Below are 21,409 nucleotides of genomic sequence, written 5' to 3'. Positions count from 1 at the left end.
CTAGGACCACCAGCCTTGGGATGACCGCACCCAGGCATATCTACAGCCTGATCTCATGGAGGCAGCTTCTCAATTGAAGTTCCCTCCCCTCAAATGACTCCAGCTTGTATCAAGTTGACCTAAAACTAGCCAGCATAACATGCCGACTGATTAACTATATTTTTGTATACCAAAAGTCTTGAGACTCAGTGTAAAGCTTAACATTATGACAACCACCATGAAACTATGCCTGGAAGCTATGCTCTTGGTTCTGCCTGATTCCTTCCTTGTTGACAGCATTTTGGAAGAGTCAGTGGACTTGCCTAAAGCACCAAGATAGAACATGGGATAGAATTTGGAAGGATATCAGGGTTTTGTGGTTGGATTTCTATTGATTTGGGGATTTTGTTTTCAAGTGCATTTGTGCCTTAATTTTTTTTTGAATAGGCAACAGAAAGAAATGATATTTCTTTCTCTTGTGTGAACTTCAAACATGTTCCTGCCTCTATATTGCAGCTCCACCCCTCCATTCCTCCAACACTTCCTATGTCTCAACCCTCCCTTCCAAATGTATTATCTCATCTTTAATTATTGTTACATATGTATACGTGTATACACATATCAGTAGGCTATACACATACACACATTTATATGCAACCTACTGAATCTGTTTAGTGTGTTTATGTATATGTGTCCAGGACGGATCACTTGTATTGGGCAACCTATTCAGAGGTCGTCTTCAGAGGAAACTGTTTCTCCCTCTATTGGGACTATTTGCAGCTTTTATCTAGGGATGGGACCATGTAGACATGGCCCTGTTCTCCGTGGCATGTCAACAGTTATTGTCGGTAGGCAGGACTTGTTGAGATTTCATGGGTACATTTTCCATGTTGTATCTAGGAGGTATTGCCTATCAACAGGCACCCTATAATCTTTCTGCCTCCCTCTTCTAGGATTGCCCCTGAACTTTAGGTGTTATCATTCAGGCTTGAGCACCTCACAGTCAGTGAGTCTCTGTATGTTGAGGTTGTAGGTCTCTGTAACTGTCTCTGCTTGTTGCAAAAAGAAGCTCTGCAGACCAGTGTGAGTACTGTGCTCATCAAGCAGGGCTGGGGTCTGTGGTTTGGCCTTTTCATTGCTGCCACAAGATACCTAACATAAGCAGCTTACAGGAGGATGACTCAGATTAAACCTAGCAGATGTTTCTGCCCAGGGTTGTTGGCTCCACTAATTCAGAGCACCATGATGCTTGGAGCATGTACCAAAGGCTACTCACCTTCTGGAAGACAGGGAGTGGAAGGCTGGAGAAAGGGACCCAGGTCCTGGTAGAACATTTCAAGCACGTGGTCAGAGATTTACCACATTCGGTGAGACACACCACTCCCCCAGTTAACACCTCCAGACATGAACCCAGCTTCAGACACATAAATCTATGGGGTCGGTTTCATGTTCAAAGGGTAACAATTCGGTAATTTTAAAGATATGAGGGCTTTTAGTTTTGGGGGGTTTTGTTTGTTTATTTTGTTTTGTTGTTTTTCTTTCTGATTAGTATGAAAGAGCCATCATTTGGCTTATCCTTTACAAACAAGTTGTGATAGTCACTTTATTCCTAAAGATCCTCAAAACAACACTTTCCTTATGTGAAGCTAGCAAGCATTTCCAAAAGGCTTCCAAACTTCCCCTTTCTCTCCTTACCATTGACGTTCTTTGTGTCAGGCTGGGGATCTTAGAGTAAAGAGCTTCCTAAATCCTTAGTGCTTCATTTTAGAAACAAGAGTAGCAGAAGATGAGTTTCCTTTACAGTTGCCAAGCGACTTAAGCGAGGATGCTCCACAGCAGAGAGGCAACCCTGGGATCCACCTAGTTCTGAAGGCCTGAGCCTTAGCCAAGGTGTGGAGGTGCAAGCCTTTAATCCCAGCACTCCAGGGGTGAAGGCAGGTGTTTTTCCTGTGAGCTCCAGGGCTTTTGTATTGATAATGTAATGGAAGCCGGAGGCTGTTTTGTTTTAAGTTTTTTATTTTAATATTTCATTTTCATTTCTTTTGCAGGGGCGTGAGAGTGGAGGGTGGATGTGAAGGAGTAGGCTGGGGGAAATGAACCTCACAGAGGATAGTTAAAGAAGGAAAGGAGCTTCTTCCATGTTTGTGGGGAGAAACATGACTGCTGATAGTTGGAACTGTTCTTTAGTGAAGGTTAGCCCACCAGCCCAGAAGAGAACAAAAGCCAAGTACAACAAACATGTTTCTGAGGATCCCTACACAGGTATGCGCGCCCTTTCCTCTCTAGAAGCAGAAGGTACTTCCTCCATCCTTCTGACTGCGTGGTCCCCTGACCGAGAGATCTCACCAACAGTCAAGAGGAAAAGGCTCCATCACAGTAGACATGCGTCTCCCAGTGAGTGCCCAGGGGGGCAAGAAGGACAGAAAGAAGACCAACAGCCAATAGCAGCCTTATCCATCTGTCCTCTGCAGCCTTGTCTGGTCTCCTCAGGGTGTCAGATGCACGAGCGCTTCACCCCTAGGACGGCATCCTAATGCTGTCCAGGAGCCTTGTGCTTGCATTAAGCTCACAGGACATCAGAAGCGCTCCAGTCTGGGACCTAGTCTGATTGATGTCTTTTAGTTAAAAAAAAAAAAAAAAAAAAAACAAAAAACTGTATCTTCATGATCTGGATCAATACAATCCAAAATGTCCTAGTGCCCCAGTATTTGCAAATTTCATCTGTCCCAGAAGTAAACAAAATATGTTATTGAATAGAGAGCTAGCTTTGTTCTAAAATTAACTTGAGTATCCCTGTCTTCCCACCTCGCTCATCTTCGTGGCTCTTCCAATGTAAAGTCAACTAGTCATTGTAGTCCAAGGCACCCTTGAAGGCCCCCTGCACCATGTGCTTGTTTGTTGTAATCTAAAATATGAACCCTGACCAGGAAGAACTTTTAAAAAGTCTCTCTGTCCACAACTGAGTTCTCTTTGGTTCTTGGGCTGAAAGGCTCCAAACCATCTCACAGGTCATAAGTCAAACTTACATTCTGAAGTCCTCTTCAGAACTTCCAGAAGAGCTCAGAGCCCTTGAACATGTGTGTGGGTGCACACTGGAAATCAAACTCAAGGTCAGTGCCAGGTGAGTATCACCAACCAGCACCCCCAGTTTAAGCTCAGAGCCCTTAAGAAGGGTTAACAGGGAGCAGGCACGGCCCTCAGCAGGCATAACTCCCGTCAAGCATAAAAATAGAGCTCGCGGCTACATCTTCACTATTTAGGGCAGAAGTCATCCAAGAATGACCCTTGTCTACCCTGGGGGCCTGTAGAGGTCGTTTGCTTGGCTCATATCTTAGCTAGTGTCCTGTTGCTGTGAAAAGACACAGTGTCCATGGTAATGCTTATAAAAGAAAGCATTTAATTTGGGCTGGCTTACAGTTTTAGAGGTTTAGTTCGTTATTGTCGTGGCATGAAGTATGGCAGCACACAGGCAGATGCGGTGGTGGAGAGGTAGCTGAGAGTTTTACATATGGATCCACAGGCAGCCAGAAGAGAGAGCCACTGAGTCTGTCTTAGGCTTTTGAAAACCTCGAAGTGACTTCAACTTCCTCTAACAAGACCACACCTACTCCAACAAGGCCACACCTACTCCAACAAGGCCACACCTACTCCAACAAGGCCACACCTACTCTCACAAGGCCATACCTACTCCAACAAGGCCATACCTATTCAAATAAGACTATAACCCCTAATCCTTTTCAATAGTGGCATCCCCTAAGCATTCAAATACATGAACATATGGGGTCCATTCTTACTCAAATCACTACAGCCTACATGGTGCTTTTAAAATGAGATTTGATGGCCTAGGGTGGTGGTACACTACTGTAACCTTTACCCTAGCATCAGGAGATGGAGGCAGGAGGGCTAGGAGTCAAAGGTCATCCTAGGCTATCTGTCCAGTTTGAGGCCAGTTCCACGCACCACAGCCCCCTCAAAATGAGAGGCTGAAAGAAGAATAAGATTTGTTGCAAGATGGGAAAGTTTGAAAATGTTCGTATTAAATTAATTCTGGCTGTAGTTGAAGATTTCAGATACGAAAACATCAGGCCTCCAACAACAGTGCCCTTTCAAAACAGGGTAGCCACCACAGTCCCATGACGCATGTCGGGTACCTGGACAGTTTCACTTATTATATTTAAATTGCAGATGCGGTGGGGGAGATTGTTCCTTTGGCATGTAGGTGGCTTCCGTGTCCCCTGCAGGGAACCTGCTGGCTGCTCAACAGGAGAAGGTCCAGAGAATAGGAGTGGGTTGCCAGCCCCACTTGCCTCTTCCTACTTGAGAAAAAGAAAGGACCCGGGCTGTTTGCCAGACAGCTTCTCAAGGCAGGTAAGGAGCCACAGAAAGATGCACACACAGCTGCAGACAAGCTGGGTTGCTGAACAAAAGAGCTGCGTGTGGTTCTCAGCTTGACTGCGGTGGGCATCTGTCTGTCCAACACCAGGCTGCGACCCCTTACACCTGCTGGTTTCTTCTTTGCAACCAAGCAGCCTCTTAGCAACCGCCCACAGCCCTGGCTCCCCCACATCTGCTAGAAGCCGCAGAGGTACAAAGGAAACTTGGTGGCAGGCAGAGAGCAGAGGCAGAGCGGAGGGGATCCGGGGATCCGGGGATCCAGCAGGAGCAAGCAGCACAGCAGGCAGGGCCAGTGGCTATGCTCAGCAGCAGATCCCAAGCATCTATGGTTGCCACATGGCACCTTTGCTGGGCCAAGGGAGCCTCCTTGGCATCCAGGTTGCACCGATAAAGCGGCAAGCCTTGCTTCTGGCTCCCTGCTGCACACAGATTCCAGATGGCCTTTGTCTCCAGCATTGCAGCCTGCAAGACAGAGGTGGCCATTCCACCAGCTGCTGGGAATAGCCTGTGGACTCACAAGCAGAGGCCTCTGGCTGGCAGCGGCGGCAGAAACCACAATCCTGTTTCCCTGGAGGGAACGGTAAGGAGGAGCCAGGTTTGGATGCTTCATTTGCCTCCCTCCCTGAAGCCCTTGCCAAGCTCTCACACGGGCTAGAAAAGATAGAGGTAACCCGGGCCCGGTTCCTGGACCAGCTCCTGTCTCCCCCTCTCTACCAGCTCTGCTCTTATTTGGGTGTTGGGTGAAGGCAAACCGACGGAGGAAAAGATGGGGGAGGTTGCGTGACAGAGAAGCTCAGACATGTACTTAGGGAACTGTCCTCAGGGGGAGAGGTGCTGCCCCGCTACTTCTCGTTAACACCATGGATCAGCAGCACTGCTCAAGCTTTTCAGTTCTCAGTCACAGCTCCATTTACATGGGATTTCCAGCCTTCACAGAGATGTTATTAGCCTGAAGGAGCAAAGAATCAAGGCGCTGACCTAATATAAAGTACCAGAATGAAAGGCCTAGCCTAGACACCATCCAAGTGGAAAGATATCCACTGGGTAAGAAAATGAGGCAGAAATGTTACAATGGTTCCATCATAAGGCACATTGCATGTGATTGAAGTGGAGATTCCCGGGGCTATGGCTTTAGTGCTGCAAGGAGAAAGATAATTCCACATGAATTTCAGAGCTTACAACCAGGTGCGCTTTGATTCACTTACAAGGGGGGGGGGGTTCCCCTTTCTGCTTAGTACCTTTTCATTAGGAGCAAGTGAGATGTGGATTACACACACACACACACACACACACACACACACACACACACACACACACAAACCATGCCCCACCACCGGTCATTCAGGATCCCTAAATGGGTTTTTGATGCCTTGGAGCTGCCAAGCTGTTTCATGGGACTCCACGGACAGCCTCAGCCCTCTCCTTGGTGAATTTTCTGGTGTCTGGGTGAAGACTTTTTCTTTCTTCATGGCCATGGCAATAAAATAATTAGCAGAGAAACGAGGAGGAGCACCTTCCTCCCAGTGGAGGGAATCAGTGATCCGCACACTAGGGATCTCTGATCCTCCCCATATCTCTTGGGGGCCAATGACTTCCTTCCTAACTCTCTAGGCTAAGCAAAGGCACTCTTTGTTATGGGTAACTAGCAACACGGAGCTCAGGAGAACCAATGGCTGAGAGCCTTACATAGGAGAGCATCCTTGAACGAAGCTGCTTCTTCTAGGCTCTCCAAGAGGGGCCAACCTAAAATGTCTGGTGCATCATACATGCAAAACCAGGAGAGAGGCTGCAATTCACTTCTTAAAAGGTTATCCTTCTTTTCCTGTTTCTTTCTTAAATAAAAAAAATAAATAAATAAAGAGCTAGCCAGAGAGATTTCCTCTGTAAAAGGCGGGCGTGCATCGTCTAGTCACAGACTCACACCTAGATCTTTATTCACTCAGCAAACAGTGGTTTGGGATAAGGGATCAGTGTGAGTCTGGTACTGTCCATTGAAAAAGAAACACTCCCCATTCATTTGTGTTTGTGTGACAGTCCAATTAAAAGGCAGCCTCCAAGGCCAGGCAGATCCTAATGAGCAGATGCAAGTGTTCAAATCCACATAACCTATGGAACTTGGGAACCGACTTCTTCAATAACTGTGTGGTTTGGACCGATTCCGTTTTTCCAGTGTTGAACAGTAAGCTGATTAATTCACATTTTTTCAAAGTCAGTTTCAAGCACACTCTCTCTCTCTCTCTCTCTCTCTCTCTCTCTCTCTCTCTCTCTCTCTCTCTCTCTCTCTCCTTTCCCTTTTTTCTTTTTCTTCTTTAACATCTACAGAAAACCTGGAAGGAAATACAAATTCCTTCCTGGAAAACACATCTCCCTTCCTGCCCTCCCTGCACCCTCTGATAAATAACATGAGCACGCAGCGATTTGCCAACAGCAGCTCCAGGCATGAGGCACAACATCTGTTAGCGAGACGCTGGAGAGACAGTGGAAGGCATGCTGGCTGCCTGCCCACCTTCAGACTCCAGATTTTTGCTGACAAGGCTGTCAATAAATGGGCAGATGGCATGGGCTTTGCTGGCAGGAGAGTTCAGATAGCCCAACTCCAGACGTTATCTCCAGTTCATGGTGCTCTTGGGCTGAGTGAGCCCTTCACTGGGCCACTAAAGCAAGATGTAAGACTAGGAAGGAGGGGGCAGGCCCGCGCGCTTTCTTTAATTACATTAACTGTGTCTCCCCTGCAGTTGGCAAGCAGAGTGAGTGAGATTAGCCCTTGTGACCACAGAAGTGGACGAGGGAGCGGGAAGGGCATACACACACACACACACACACTGTTTCATGCTGTTTAAACCTAGGCACCGCACCGGCGATCCTCAGAAGCCATGTACTCACTAGGATGGATCTAGGCGTCTCCTTTGCCAGCACGCAGACTCTCGCATTGTCTTCCAGGAACTGTATGCAAACAGGCGGCAGCCAGCGGTCTCTACCCAGAAACGGCTCTGCTAATCCACAGTGACGTCCTCTGGTGGCGACTTGGGGGAAAACACCCTCTGCCACCCGAGGATAGTTCAAGCTTGCGGCGACTACAGTTTAATATCAAACTCATGAGGCTAGGGTAGAAGAGCGCCGCGATCTGAAGTGAATTAGGTAAGTAATTGCCCCCCCCCCTTTTTTTTTAACCATCTATGCAGAAATCAGCTGTTGGGAGTAATACGTGCACAATTACAAAGTGACTTTGCATACTTTACCAGGGTGGTTTTCAATTGGGAGTGACTTTGCCCCACCCCCACTCTGGGCGCGCGGGCTTGCTGGGGTGGTTGTTGGGGGCGGCGGGGGGGGGAGAGTGCCCATTGCCTGGAAACACACTCAGGTCTCTAGGGCAGAAGGCAGTGATGCTTTGAGTGTCTCCGCTGCACAAGATTCGCCCACAACAAAGACCTCTCTTCCGACCGCAGTGTCAGCAGTGCCAGGGTTGAGACTCCTGCATCAGGACAAAGGAAATGAATGCACAGTTCTCACATCCCTTGAAAAGGAGAGCAAAAAAAGAGCAGCTGGTGGGCACACAAAGAGGAAGCTAGGGATTTGCTCTCTGCGTCTCAGGTAGACTCACTACAGAGTCATTATTCTGAATGCTAGTCACTATTTCACCGAAAAGCCATTCCCCCAAGTTCTTCCAGCTGTCCTTTCCTTCAGATCTGAACGAGGAAACATCATATCCATGAAAGCCAGTTTAGTCTAACTCATGTTTATTTAATGAGACTCTCCACCTGCTGCCAAACTGATATTGCAGAGGCTTAAACATGGAAGCATGTTTTTAAACTGGGAGCTGGGCATTGTGGTTCATGCCTATAATCCCAGCACTCAGAAGGCTGAGGCAAGAGAATTGCCGTGAGTTCTAGGCCAGCCCGGAGTGAAGAATGGTGCTCTGTCTCACAAGACACACATACTCACACCTACACACACACGTGCATACGCACATACGTGGGCACACACACTCACACATGCCCACACTTACACACACCCATGCAAGGGCACACACAAGTGAATTAAGTTTAATATATAAATAAACACTTAATAAACCTCACAATTAAAGTCTGAGATATAAGTCAGATTGGAGAGGTTAAAAGGGGAATTAAGATGAGTACAGAATTTATGAAGTTAGGGGTTTAGGACTTAGCAGATGTGACCACATTTTCATTTGTCTTCTATTGTTTGAGTAGCTGTGGACAGATTAATTTTAAATGTACAGCACCCTTTTAAAAGTATCAGTAAGGTTAAGCACTGGCCTTGTTTTTTAATAGTTTTGTAGAATGAACTGTGTGTTGCCTCTCACCCCCCCCAAAAAAATATCTTGTGTGTTATGGAAGTTTGGGTTTATATGTAAACATGTTTTTGTTTTAATCCCAGGTATGGGATATGGGGACTGCTCCAGTTTGTCCACAGCTGATAAGGTTGAGTGTCCTTTGTCAGATGGGATCTGCCTCGTGCAGGGGCGTGGTCTTTGTCCGTGGGAATAAATGTCAGACCCAGAGAGAGAGAGAGAGACTGGGGCTCTGAGAAAAAAGAAGGTCACTGGTACTCCCCACTCCACTGCTCCCAGCTGCTGTTGATGCAGTTTGATTAAAAAAAAAAAAAAAAAAAAAGACACTGACAATGTCCTGAAATGAAGATTGGACTTGCCCCAAGGAACCAGATGACCCCAAACAGCAGGAAGCAGCTAAGGAAAACTCTGCCCTTTCTCCCCACTAACCTTCGTTCTCTCTTACCTGGTGTTGGGGTGTTGGAAAGGATTGGGGTGGAGAAGGGAAAAAGAGATATAAAAATAAATAATTAAAAATAGATTTTAAACTACACCAACATGTGTGTTGAAGTGTTAGGCTTAGTCCTCTCACTGGGGTCACTGAGCTGTCCTAGCTTACACACAATCATACTGAGTGGGCTGAGCCCCTAACCCTGTGGGGCTGCTGCTGTTCTTTTTGAGAGGAAAAACTTAAAGCCGGATTTCTACACAGGTCAGACAGGAAAACATAGGTCAGGGCATTACCAACAAGGTCCTTGCAGCCAGGAGACATGCACAAAGCCGAGTACTTCTTGCAGCCCCCTGAAGGCACCCACCTCCAGAACGGAGAGTCTAGACTCTGCTGTGGAAGGCACCCAGGATTTGTTTTTGGTTGTGGTGACAGAAGCTCTAGTTAACCATAGTTATGCAATGAGTTTTAATATTATAAATTTATGTTTTACAGCTCAAGAAAAAAATTAACCTTATATTAGACATACCAAATTTTTATGGTAGATAACTTTTCTTCTTGCTGTGACTAAATACCCAACAAGAAGCAACTGAAGGAAGAAAGGGATTGTTATTTTATTTTATTTTATTTTATTTTATTTTATTTTATTTTATTTTATTTTATAGCTTGTGACTACAGTCCACATAGGAGGGGGTGGCAACAGGAACATGAGTTGACTGGTCACATTTTTTTTTTCTGTAAGCAGGAAGCACAGAGTGGACAGCACTGCAGGTTTGCTCTTGACTTGGCTGAGAAGTTGGTGGCCAGTTTGGGGCCTTTGTTTAGTTTTCTTCTTTGCTTTGATCTTTTTTCTATTGTTTCTTTTTGTTGCTACTTTGTTTGGTTGGGAATCTTTGAGCTGTTTTATTCAGAAAGCCTGAAATCTGGGAAGATGGCAGGTTGGCTCCCTAAATGCTGCCTGACATCTCACCTCCAGCCATCAGGCTATCTACAGCAAAGCTGCTGGGGACACCAAAGGTAATTGGTCACCCTGGAGCCTGGTCCCAGCCCTCTGGCCAGGTGCTGAGCCATATTGCTGAGATTTGGGATGCTTGCAGCTTCTTCCTTATCATCTCTTGTGGCTGTTCTGAGAGAGTCTCCCTCTGTTACCCAGGATGGCCTGGAACTCACTATGTGACCCGGCATGAGCACTCCTTCTGCATCAGTCTTCCTAGTGCCGGGATTACAAGCATGAGGTGCCATGCAGGCTCTAATGTTTCATTTTTTATGCATTCATTTTTTTGGAGGGGAAAGCATTATAATTAGTATCTCTTGTCAATTTGACACACCTGGTAAGCTGGAACCTCTGTGGAAGCCTTACCTCCATCAGATTGGCCCCCGGCTATGTCTTACCTGCTAATTGGCATAGGAGAGTTCAGCTCCCTTGTGGCCCTGGATCCTTGAGCAGGTGGTCCTTCATCCTATAAGGAGGGCAGCTGAGCCTTCCAGAGGGGGTGAGCTCATAGGCATTCTGCTATGGTTCTGCCTCTTCTTCTGCTTGAATTTTTGCCCTGACTTCCCTCTGTGGTGGCTTGTAATCAGGAAGTATAAATCAAAATAAATGCTTACCCCCGACACACACACACACACACACACACACACACACACACACACACACACACACCAAAACAAACAAACAAACAAAACCCCACCATTTTAATTAAGTCTAAGACAATTTCATCCAATGTGTTTTGGTCAAATTGACTCCTCCCCCAACTCCTCCAAGATCTACCTCCACCTCCTCCCCCTACCTCCCAATTTTGTGTCCTCATTTTGTTGTTTTTAAATAATGCACTGACTCATATTTCCGCTGCCTTTAGACTCCTGGGAGTGGGGGGGGGGGGGGTCATCCACTGATGCATGCTCAACCTACCAGGGGCCACAGCCTTAACAAAAACCGGCTCCCTTTCCTCTAGAAGCCATGTCTGCACAGTTCCTTCAGTAAGGCTAAGTCTCCATAAGCCCCTCCCCCCTCCATGCTTGGATGTGGACTGATTTGAGCCTGTGCCTGTCCGTCCTTTGCAGGCAACCACTGTTCCTACACATTCATGAGTGCAGGCTTCTTGTCACACCCACAAGATGCTGCTGAGAAGCTCTGGGCAAGCTGGTTGCCATCAAAGCACCTCAGTGCTAAAGTCAGATTTTGCACCACATCCGAAGCATTTCCTCAGACAGCCAGTGTTCCCAGAGGCTGATCTTCTGTTCCCTGCTCAGAAGTGTGAGCTTGTTGAACCCCTCATAACTGGGCACCCAGACTGTCTCTGGTAGTCTTGTTTTCTGCCTCATTGCTCTGGGCTAATCTCTATGCTAATACCACGACAAATTTCTTTTCTTTTCTTTTCTTTTTTTTTAAACTCATAACTGATCATGTGATTTAAGCATTTCTCTGGGGGTGGGGGGAATCCTTTCACAGGTCTCCCTCTACTTTTATGAAAAATAACCTAATCCCCAATATGACCTGCAGGAATCCATTCCTTTCTCAGCAGCAATGCCCCCTCATTCAGCACTCACTACTCACCCTTTACTCTCAGCCACGCATGGCCCTCTGCCCCTTAGATATCCCTCATCCTCTGTCTCACTTACGCTTTCTGCATCACCTGAGTTCCCCCTACTTAAAACAAAATGAAACAAACAAACAAAAAACACACAAAAAACCCTTAGAACTTCTATTCACCCTTCACAACACAGCCTCTCTAACCTTAAGATAAAACCCACACTTCCCTGGAACACCCCACCGAAGTGACCAAGCACCCTTAGCATTGCTCTATAACCAATTGGCTGGAATTTTGGACTGCGAATTCCTGGAGGACCAGGGCTGAATCTAATTCATCTCCCCTTTCCTGTACCTCCCACAGCTCCTGGCACAGAAGCTGCTTAATCAATGTTTACAGCAGGCAGGATTAAATAGATAAAAGCTTACATTGAATCAAAGACTTCTTCCGGTGGGAAGGGTGCTATTACTTACAGGAGCCTGGAGCTGGAAGCAGCCAGTGTGCTTAGGCTAAGGAAAGGTGGGTGGCCTCCCTCAAGGTGAGGACAGATTAGATGGTCTTCCTTTTTCCCACACTGGTCTCTTGGCATGTGGATATGAGGGGAGCACCTTCCATCGACCCCTCCTCATGTGACACACAAAAACTGCAAAGGGTCAGTTTCCCCTTACACTTTTTAAAATTCCTACCCAAAGGAGCCTGAAGAAAAGGACATCAGGAACCAAGTCTTCACATATTGATGTGTGTGTGTGTGTGTGTGTGTGTGTGTGTGTGTGTGTGTGTATCCAAAACATGCCAAAGTCAGAAGAGGGAGAAATCTGTGGAGCTGTTTGATCTATAGGAAGGAAATGTAAACACAAAGAAGTTCTGTTAACTTCACATCAAAGTGGTTCTGGGCTCCTCTTTTACAATGGTAATTAGCATGTCAATTTCTTGATTTATTGTTTAGGTGGAATGGATCCAACTTCCTGTTTATCAAAAGATAGCAGAAATTTAATCTTATAGAAAAGTGTGCATCAAAAATACTTAATGCTTCATCCTCTTGTTTTCCATATGCGGGAGCATCACCTGCCACACAGTCCACAGCTGCTCAGCCGGGGAAAGGCTGCACAGAAACAAGACGCATCCTGGGACAAGGATGCAGCTGCTTGTTCGGGGAGTCCTGGGTGCAAAATTAAGTTTTACTTGGACTTAGCAGTCAGAGCTGTGCCACATTAGTTAAAGATGTTCCTGAAAGGCTCAGGGACCACACAGTCAGAGCCAATGCACAGGTCAGAAAGAGACAAACCCAGAAGTAGGAAACAAAGACTCAGTGCCACCATTCTGCCTGCTCACCGCTGTCCACCTGCCCTCCCACGAACAGCAGACCTGACCAACAGAAGGCTTGTCTTGGTTCACTTCAAACAGAAATCCACCATGCCAGCTCTTAGGAAAGCTATAGGAAGTGCCCTGTCCTACCTCCATGTTGGCTCCAGATTGCACGGACTTCTTTTCCCTCTTGAAGTTGAGGTGTCTGAGGCCCAGGCATCCACATTTTCCGTTTCATAAAAGTTTGTGTCCGTTCATCTATTTGGATCTATTGGTACCGGGCGGGCACTCAGCCACTGTTAAAACTGCAAGGCTATGATACTTACTTGACACCTACAGACAGTCTCTGGTTTCCTCTACAAAACAAACGTTGGAGGCCTCGTAGGTGAGGTTTTATACAGGATCCATGGCTCTGCCCAGGTGCTGTTCATGTATCTCACCACACCTTGAGGGACTCTGCTTCCACATTCTTGCTGCTACCTCAAGTGTATCTCAGAGCCACACAGCTTCCCATACTGGACCCAGCATCAGCCTTCTCTCTTGGTTTCCTGCAGAGAAGCTACTGGGTATCTTCTCAAGTACTCCTCAGATGTCAGGAGAGACTCCGAGAATACAACTAACAAGCCTGGCCTCATTGGCTTGCCATACCCAGCTATACACCTTCTGTATGACCCCTCCTTTCACCAGCCCTGTAATATTCTGCACTGTGTTGCTATCACTCCCTTCCATTTCTCTCAGTAGCCCTAGGTAGGAAAGTAAGGCATCTTCTGGTAGCAAAGTTCCAAGCTGTGTCCTGCAAGAGCTTCTGCCATGTGGCTCTGACAGAATGGAGCCACACAAGGAGATACTGAGAGCTCCACCACAGCCAACGGTCTCCATGCCTGTGCAGAACCACAATGCTAAGAAAACAACATTCCAAGTCTCTAGGGTGAAAAAGATCCTATGAAGTCCTTGGCTCCTCATAATCAATCTCAATCACCCAGAGTTCCATGAGCTTATGATCAGCATTGAGTCATGCTCCCTCCACCCCTGTCCTATGTCCCAGTATTACTGTCTCCTGTCTCTTCTCTTCTTCTCCTCCATCTCCTCCTTTCCTCTCTCTGTCTCTCTCTGTGTCTCTGTCTCTCTCTGTGTCTCTGTCTCTCTTTGTGTCACTGTCTCTCTCTGTGTTTCTGTCTCTGTCTCTGTCTCTCTGTCTCTCTGTCTCTGTCTCTGTCTCTCTGTCTCTCTCTCTCTCTCTCTCTACACACACACACACACACACACACACACACACACACACACACACGGTAAGAAAAGGGGGTTAACCTGGCCACGGCCATTGGACCAGCTATTTGGAGCCAACCTTAGTTCAACACTGCCAATTTTCCAATGCTAACTTTATGCTACAGCCAACTAACAAACATCTGTGTTTCTAACCTTTGTCTGTCACACTCTGAAAAGAAGGTAGAGCATCCCTCCTGAGTGAGGGGACGGGTGGCATTATGCTCGATGGGTTTTTTTAAAACAGTTATTCATTTATTATTATGTGTATCAGTGTTTTGCCTGCATGTGTCTATGTATGCCCTGTACTTACAGTGCCCGGGGAGGCCAGGAGTGAGCAATGGAATCCCTGGAACTGGAGTCACAGATGTTTGTTCTGGGAACAAAGCCTGGGTCCTCCGTAGAGCAATAACTATTCTTAAAGGCTAAGACATCTTTCCAGCCTCTTACTTGCTTCAACATTGAGGCCATCCCTTCAAACATCCACTGGAGATTTTTCCATGGAAATGCTTGTGCACTCAGTTGGGAGAAGCAGATGGTGGCTTTTACAGGAGACCCAAGGGGAGGACACCAGCCTGCCATCCTTGCAGGGCTCCAGAACAGCACACGGCTGCCCTCCACACAGTGGGAAGTACTCTGTTTGCATTCACTTCACAACATTGCTTTCCTCCATCTTCCCCTCTACTTTGATGCTCTTTTTGTGGGCATCCTGTGTTTTGACATTTTGTTTATTTTTTTAAGACTTTGACTTTTCATTAAAATGAGCCCAAAGAAATAAATATTTTAATATATAGTCTTTTTTATTTGGCAGCGTTTTAATGCGATAAATTTGGAATATGTTGTAATTTATTTCAACTAGCTCTTCATCCAGTGAGATAATCTTAGCATGACTCATGGAAGTTTAAAGGAGCTTTTTGGTCTGTGCTTGGAGTAAACTCTGCCTAAATAACAAATACATTTTGAAGCATAAACCTTCCAGCGGCCAGCCATTGTGAAACAGCTACAACCAGGAGAATATCTTGAATATTGTGTTTACACATGGTTTTCTATGTGGTCTAAGATATGCAAAGGATTTGATAAGTAGCTAAAGTCCACAACATCCCATTCGCCTCTGCCACAGGACCACAGGCCCATCAGTCATTCTAGTGTGTTTTTCTAATAGTCTGGCAATGAAAAACCCTGGTCCCGCTACTAATGTGATTTGGACAAAATCAGAGTTCAGGGAAACATTTAGTGTCTCCCTGTTTCTCTATATACAGAGTCCAAAAATCCTATGCTTAAGAGTCATGAGGTATTAATGCTTCTAAACCCAGCTCAGTCTTGTGCTAAGTGTGTGTGTGTGTGTGTGAGAGAGAGAGAGAGAGAGAGAGAGAGAGAGAGAGAGAGAGAGAGAGAGAGAGACACAGAGACACAGAGAGACAGAGACAGAGAGACACAGAGAGACAGAGAGAGACAGAGAGACAGAGAGAGACAGAGAGACTCAGGGCAAATCCTGTTCTCTCTAACTTAGACTTTCTTGCCCTGAGCAGCAGGGATCGTAACAATAATTAACCCTGATCATTTCTTTAAATTGGAAGGATCTGGTAAGTTAATGTGTGATTGTTAGTTTAAATTGCCAACTTGATACAGTTTAGAATCAGCTGTGAGAATTACAGTTGTGAGTGTCTGAAGCATTCTTCTGATTGCATTACTTGGGCAGGGCACCCACCCATTGTGGGTAGGCAGGAATATTTGAACTATATGAGAGTGGAGAGAGCAAGCTGAGCACTAGCATACAGGCTGCACTTCACTGTTTCTCCTCTTAAACGTGGGTGCAATGGGACTAGATCTCTTACATTCCTGCTATTGTCACTTCCTTACTCAGATGGGCTGTGTGTTAAAGTTTCTATTGATGTGATAAAGCACCCATGACCAAAACCAATTTGGGTTGGAAAGGGTTTATTTAAGCCTACAGTTGCACATCACAGTCCACTACTAAGGGAAGTCAGGGCAGGAACCTGGAGGCAAGAACGGAAGCAGAGGCCATAGAGGAATGCTGCTTACTGGTTTGCTTTCCACAACTTGCTCAGCCTGCCTTCTTGTGGAAGCCAGGACCACCATCCCAGGCACGACACCACCCTTAATGGGTTGAGTGCCCCTACACCAATCACTAGTTAAGTAATTAAGCTTGCCCACAGGCCAATCTGGTGTGGGCACTTTCTCAATTGAAGTTCTCTTATCCCAAATGACTCTAGCTTGTGTCAAATTGCTATGAGCAGGAGCCAATACAGACAGTAATCTAGAATTGCAAGCCAAATAAGCTCGCCTTGTAAGCTCTGAGTAAGTTTGAGAAACCATCATTATCTTCAGCATCTTTAGCATTCTCATCGTCTGCATTTCTACTTGACCATGGTACAGACTAGATCTGAGTGAGTGGTTCTAAGGTAGGATCCATCAACTTGAGAGTGCTCTCTCTGCCTATAGGGCCCTAGCCTGTGTGTATAGCAGGATGTTTTCCAGCATGCCTTGAGTCTCCCCACAGATGCCTGTAGCATCCCTTCTTGATTGCTAAGAACACAGAGTTTCTCTAGTCATGGTTAGATGTGCCCTAGAAATAAAATCATTAGTACTACTAGCCTAACAGGCAATCCGTGCCCCAGGTATCAGCTGGAGAGATGGGGCCAGGGTGGGGGGCGGGGGCGGCAAGCAATAATGTCCTTTGGGCAGAATGAATTTGTTCTCTTCAAATATCTGAGCAGAAATCAAGTGATTCCTGAGAAAGGTTCTTGTGGCTTCATCCTCTCTGAGGAGCTGCAGGCAGCAAATGGTCGTGGCATGAGGAGAGTCATTTTCTTCAATGGTGTAGACACTGGTAAGTTGTCCAGTAAATAACCCCCGGCCCATGCTCCTGCAAGCAGTTCTAGTTCAATTCACTGAGGAGGAGTTGAAAAGAAGAGGTTCAGTAACAGTGGGAATGAATGAAAGATAGGGTTGAAAATGGCCAAAATACAGTAGACATGTATATGAAACTATCAACTATCAAAGAATTTAACGTGATAAAAGTGCCCCCTGCATGAGTTGCTGCTGTTGTGGGTTTTTTGTTTGTTTGTTTGTTTTGCTCCTTTATCCACACACTTTTTTTTCCTTCCTTGAACTCCACCAGCCCAGTCATTTTTGGTATTTCTCTCTCCCAGATGGCCATTGTGTTTTACCCAGCTCCCTCTGCTCTTTGGATGCAGTGGCTTTGTCCACTCTAATTTCTGGTGATTACTGCCTATGACCTAGAAGTAGAAGTGGGCATGCATTGTGGAGGAGCTTGTGGCCCTTACCAATGCCATGAATGACAACTGCTCAACAATGAAGGACACAGCTCAAAGGGCTATCTACTACCATGACTTTCAGACTCTAAGACAATTGGGCAAACTTAGCCCCTTACCACCATGGATTCCTGACTAGTTTGTGTCCTGCTTGGTTCTCCCTAAAAATGGGCCTCCCAAGGGACTTCAGCAATCTCTTCACATGAGCGAATTATCCATTCTTGTTCCATCTTGTCCAAATTCTAAAACTTTATACTGCATTCACTCTGGCCCAGGCTGTAGATCCCAGGTGCTGCTGATCATACCCAGGAATAGTTTTCTAATCTCTCTCCTAAACCCAGCCCATCTCCTTGCTAAGAAAAGGAGATTAGACATCGCAAAAAATAACTGGCATTTTTTAGTACCGAAGTACCAAACCGTATCCTTCAACACATTGACAACTTCATTTTTTGTGGTTCCCTCTAATTCTGTTTCTGTGCAAAAAGAGATTGCATACTTATTAAGGTATAAATATAAATGTGTGCTCCACTTTTTCAGTTAATATCATATCTGAAGTGCTTTAGATTTTGCTTTAGAAGTTGTATTTTAATGACCACTTATGCTTCGATTAAAGTGGTTATAAAATCTTTACTTAACTATTTTTTTTTTATAAGACTTGGTTTCCCAGCTAGAGAAATACCTCAGTGGTTAGAAAAAAAGGCTGTTCTTACAGAGAATCTGAGTTAGGGTCCCTGAACTCATATCTAGTGGCTCACAACTGCCTGTAACTGAAGCGCCTGGGGATCTGACACCTTCCTCTGGCATCCTCAAGCAACTGTATGCATGTGTATATATTCAGACTCACTCTCTCTCTCTCTCTCTCTCTCTCTCTCTCTCTCTCTCTCTCTCTCTCTCTCTCTCTCTCTCTCAATTAAAAATAAAATATTTTAAAAATAATATTTGATCTTATTTTTTTCTTAGTTTATTCTTCAACCAATGTCTAACATCTTGCATAACTTCAAATTTTTATATCTTTAATTATTTCCCTGGGAAAGATTTCCATAAGTAAGTTTAGAGTTCAAAAGTATATGTGGTTTGTGAGTTTAATATAGACAGGCTACCCCAGGTGATCCAAATGTTGCTGTAATACTTTTGTTATTGTCATGCTGTTTATTTAACTGGGGGGTGGAGCAGGCTCAAGACAGGGTTTCTCTGTGTAGCTGTCCTAGACTTGCTTTGTAGACCAGGCTGGCCTCGAACTCACAGTGAGCTGCCTGCCTCTGCCTCCCAGAGTTCTGGGATTACAGGCATGCACCTCTGTGCCTGGCTTTATTTTACTTTTTAAATACCACATTCTTGGTCATTAGTTTCATTTTTATACTTTTAATTCCTACTAAATACAAACATATTTTGCTCTGTGTTTGTGGACGGGACATAGGAAGGAGTTTACACAACCAAGTCCTCCTAGAAGCCACTCGGAATCCCACAGTCAGTCTGCGTGTTCTGTCAGAAAGGCCAGGCATCAACTGTGCTCTGTGGAGTTGTTCTGCTTGTCTCTCTGACCTCACCTTCCAGGTGGCACCAACTTACTGACATCTCCCGTGAGCCGCAGACCTCAAATTCCTCAGCCCTTTCTTATTGGGATCATTCAGCTCAGCCTAAGACATAACTACCAAACCCATGAAGGCTGGGAAGGCCCAGAAGCCTAAGAGACCCAGCAGAGACAGAAAGCAGTTGGAAACACTGTTCTGTGACCTGAGCTTGCATCTCAGTGTCACACAGAAGTCACCAATAGTATGTTCCAGATAGAAGCTGTTCAGAGAATTCTGCTGAAAAACAAATTTCCTCTATGTTACTATAAAGTACCATTACTGAAGAGAGCTGGTGCAGGTCTTTGTCACAGAGATAAAGAACTACATCGTCCAAATCTACATCAGACCTGGGGGATAGGGGGGCGCTCTGACAGCATTAGTATGGAGCAACAGCAGCGGTAGTGAAGGCTCCCACTTCCGCAGCTCCTGATGCCTGCCAGGTACCACACTGCATCATTCCCATATATGAACTACACTGCTCTCCAAACCTTCTGAGCAAGGCATGATGATTGGCCCCATTTTGCAGCTGAAGAAATCAAGTCACAAGAGTATCTGGAGCTGGGTTCAGCCACAGGATTCGATACCCCTGCTGTGTGAGCCACTGGTGACTCTGCAGCTGCTGCAGCATTGAGTCCTAGGGGTAGAAGAAAGGAGCATTTGGGGGACCTATGGTGCCTCGGATTCTGTGTTCTGGCTACATGGCTGGCCTTCCACTCCAGGTCACTCAGGAAGGCCCCAAGCCCATCGTCAAGTGGGGTATGGGTTTTCTTCCATTCTAAGAGGCAGGACTCACAAACACCCTTACCTCCTATTTCTTTGATGGCTGATATTAAGGTTAGAAGCACCGTGGCAGGGTAATGGGCCTCAGTCAATACAGCACACAGTATCACATTTTGCTGCGTCTAATGCTTCTGTAAAAATCAATTTCACTGGCATTAATAGAATGTTCTCATCCAAAATACATGAGACATGCTGAGTGGCGTGTGAACAGAAAGTAAACATTGTGAAACCAGGCCTGTAGCAGCCGTGAGTCTACTCATGAATGGCCTCTGCTTGTCACTAACCTACCAGCCACCCTCTGCTTATTGCTAAGTTAATGGCTACTTAACCCATGAGTAGAAACGACAGCCCTGTAATGTGAATGGCAACCACACAGATAAGAAGGAATGTGGAGGGGAGTCTCAGCTGTGCAAACAGAGGCAGGCCTTTTAGCATCCCTCAACCTCCTGTGCTGTAAGTGAAGGGCTGGAGGCATGGCTCAGTAATGGATAGCACTTGCTGCTTGTGCCTGGTCTGCTTTCTATTCCTATGATAAACAGCATGGCCAAAAGCAACCTAAGGGGAAGAAGGGCTTACTTCGGCTTCTACCTCTAGGTCAGTCCATCATTGAGACAAGTCAGAGGAGGAACTCGAGCAGGAACTAATCCAGAAATCACAGGGGAGTGCTGCTTACAGGGTGCTCTCTGACTTGCTTAGCTTCCCACCTAAGTAGGGGATTGGGGATGGTGTCGCCAACAGTCCACTGAGCCTTCCACAATACAGCGTCAGTCAAAGCAGTCTCTCACCGACACGTCCGCAGGCCAGTCTTACCTGGGCCATTCCGCCACATAGGTAGGTTCCTGCTCCCAGGTGTCTCTAGGTTGTGTCAGGTTGACCATAAAGATTAACCAGCACATCGGTCTTACAGAGGGCCTGAGTTCGCTCCGAGCACTGAGATCGGGGAGTTCACAACCACCTGTAACTCAGACTTCAGGGTTTCTAACACCCTCGTCTGGCCTACATGGGCACCCAAACACATCTGCACACAGAAAGAGGCATATACAGACACACATGTGCATGAATACAGATAAATTTTTCAAAATTTAAGAAGAAATATAAGTAATTAAAATTCCTTTAACTGCAAGACTTAGGCACATAGAAATCTTGAATGCAGAGATATGTACCAGATTTACCTATAACTGCTAAAACTTAGAAGCCGCTGAGGTGTCCTTTAGAAGGTGACTGAATAAAGAAACAGATCTACCCAGATAGTAGATTACTTATTCGGTATGAAAACGGAAATGAGCTCCCAAGCTGTGAAAAGCCATGGAGGAGACTTAAATGTACAATACCAAGTAAAAAAGCCAATGTGCAAGGACTGCATACTATATGACGCCAAGCCTATGGCTTTCTAGAAAAGTCAAAGCTATAAAGACAATAAAACAATTGATAGATCCCTCAGATCAGGGCAAAGGTAAGATAAAAGACAAAGCAAAGGGGACTTAGGGGCAGTGAAACTATTTCACTTGGCATTACAATGACTAATGCCTATCACTATACATTAGTCCAAA

This window comes from Acomys russatus, chromosome 7 (assembly GCF_903995435.1).
Source record: "Acomys russatus chromosome 7, mAcoRus1.1, whole genome shotgun sequence".
NCBI classification, from domain to species: domain Eukaryota; kingdom Metazoa; phylum Chordata; class Mammalia; order Rodentia; family Muridae; genus Acomys; species Acomys russatus.
The sequence above is the reverse complement of the archived record's forward strand: the minus strand, read 5'-3'. Positions refer to the sequence as shown.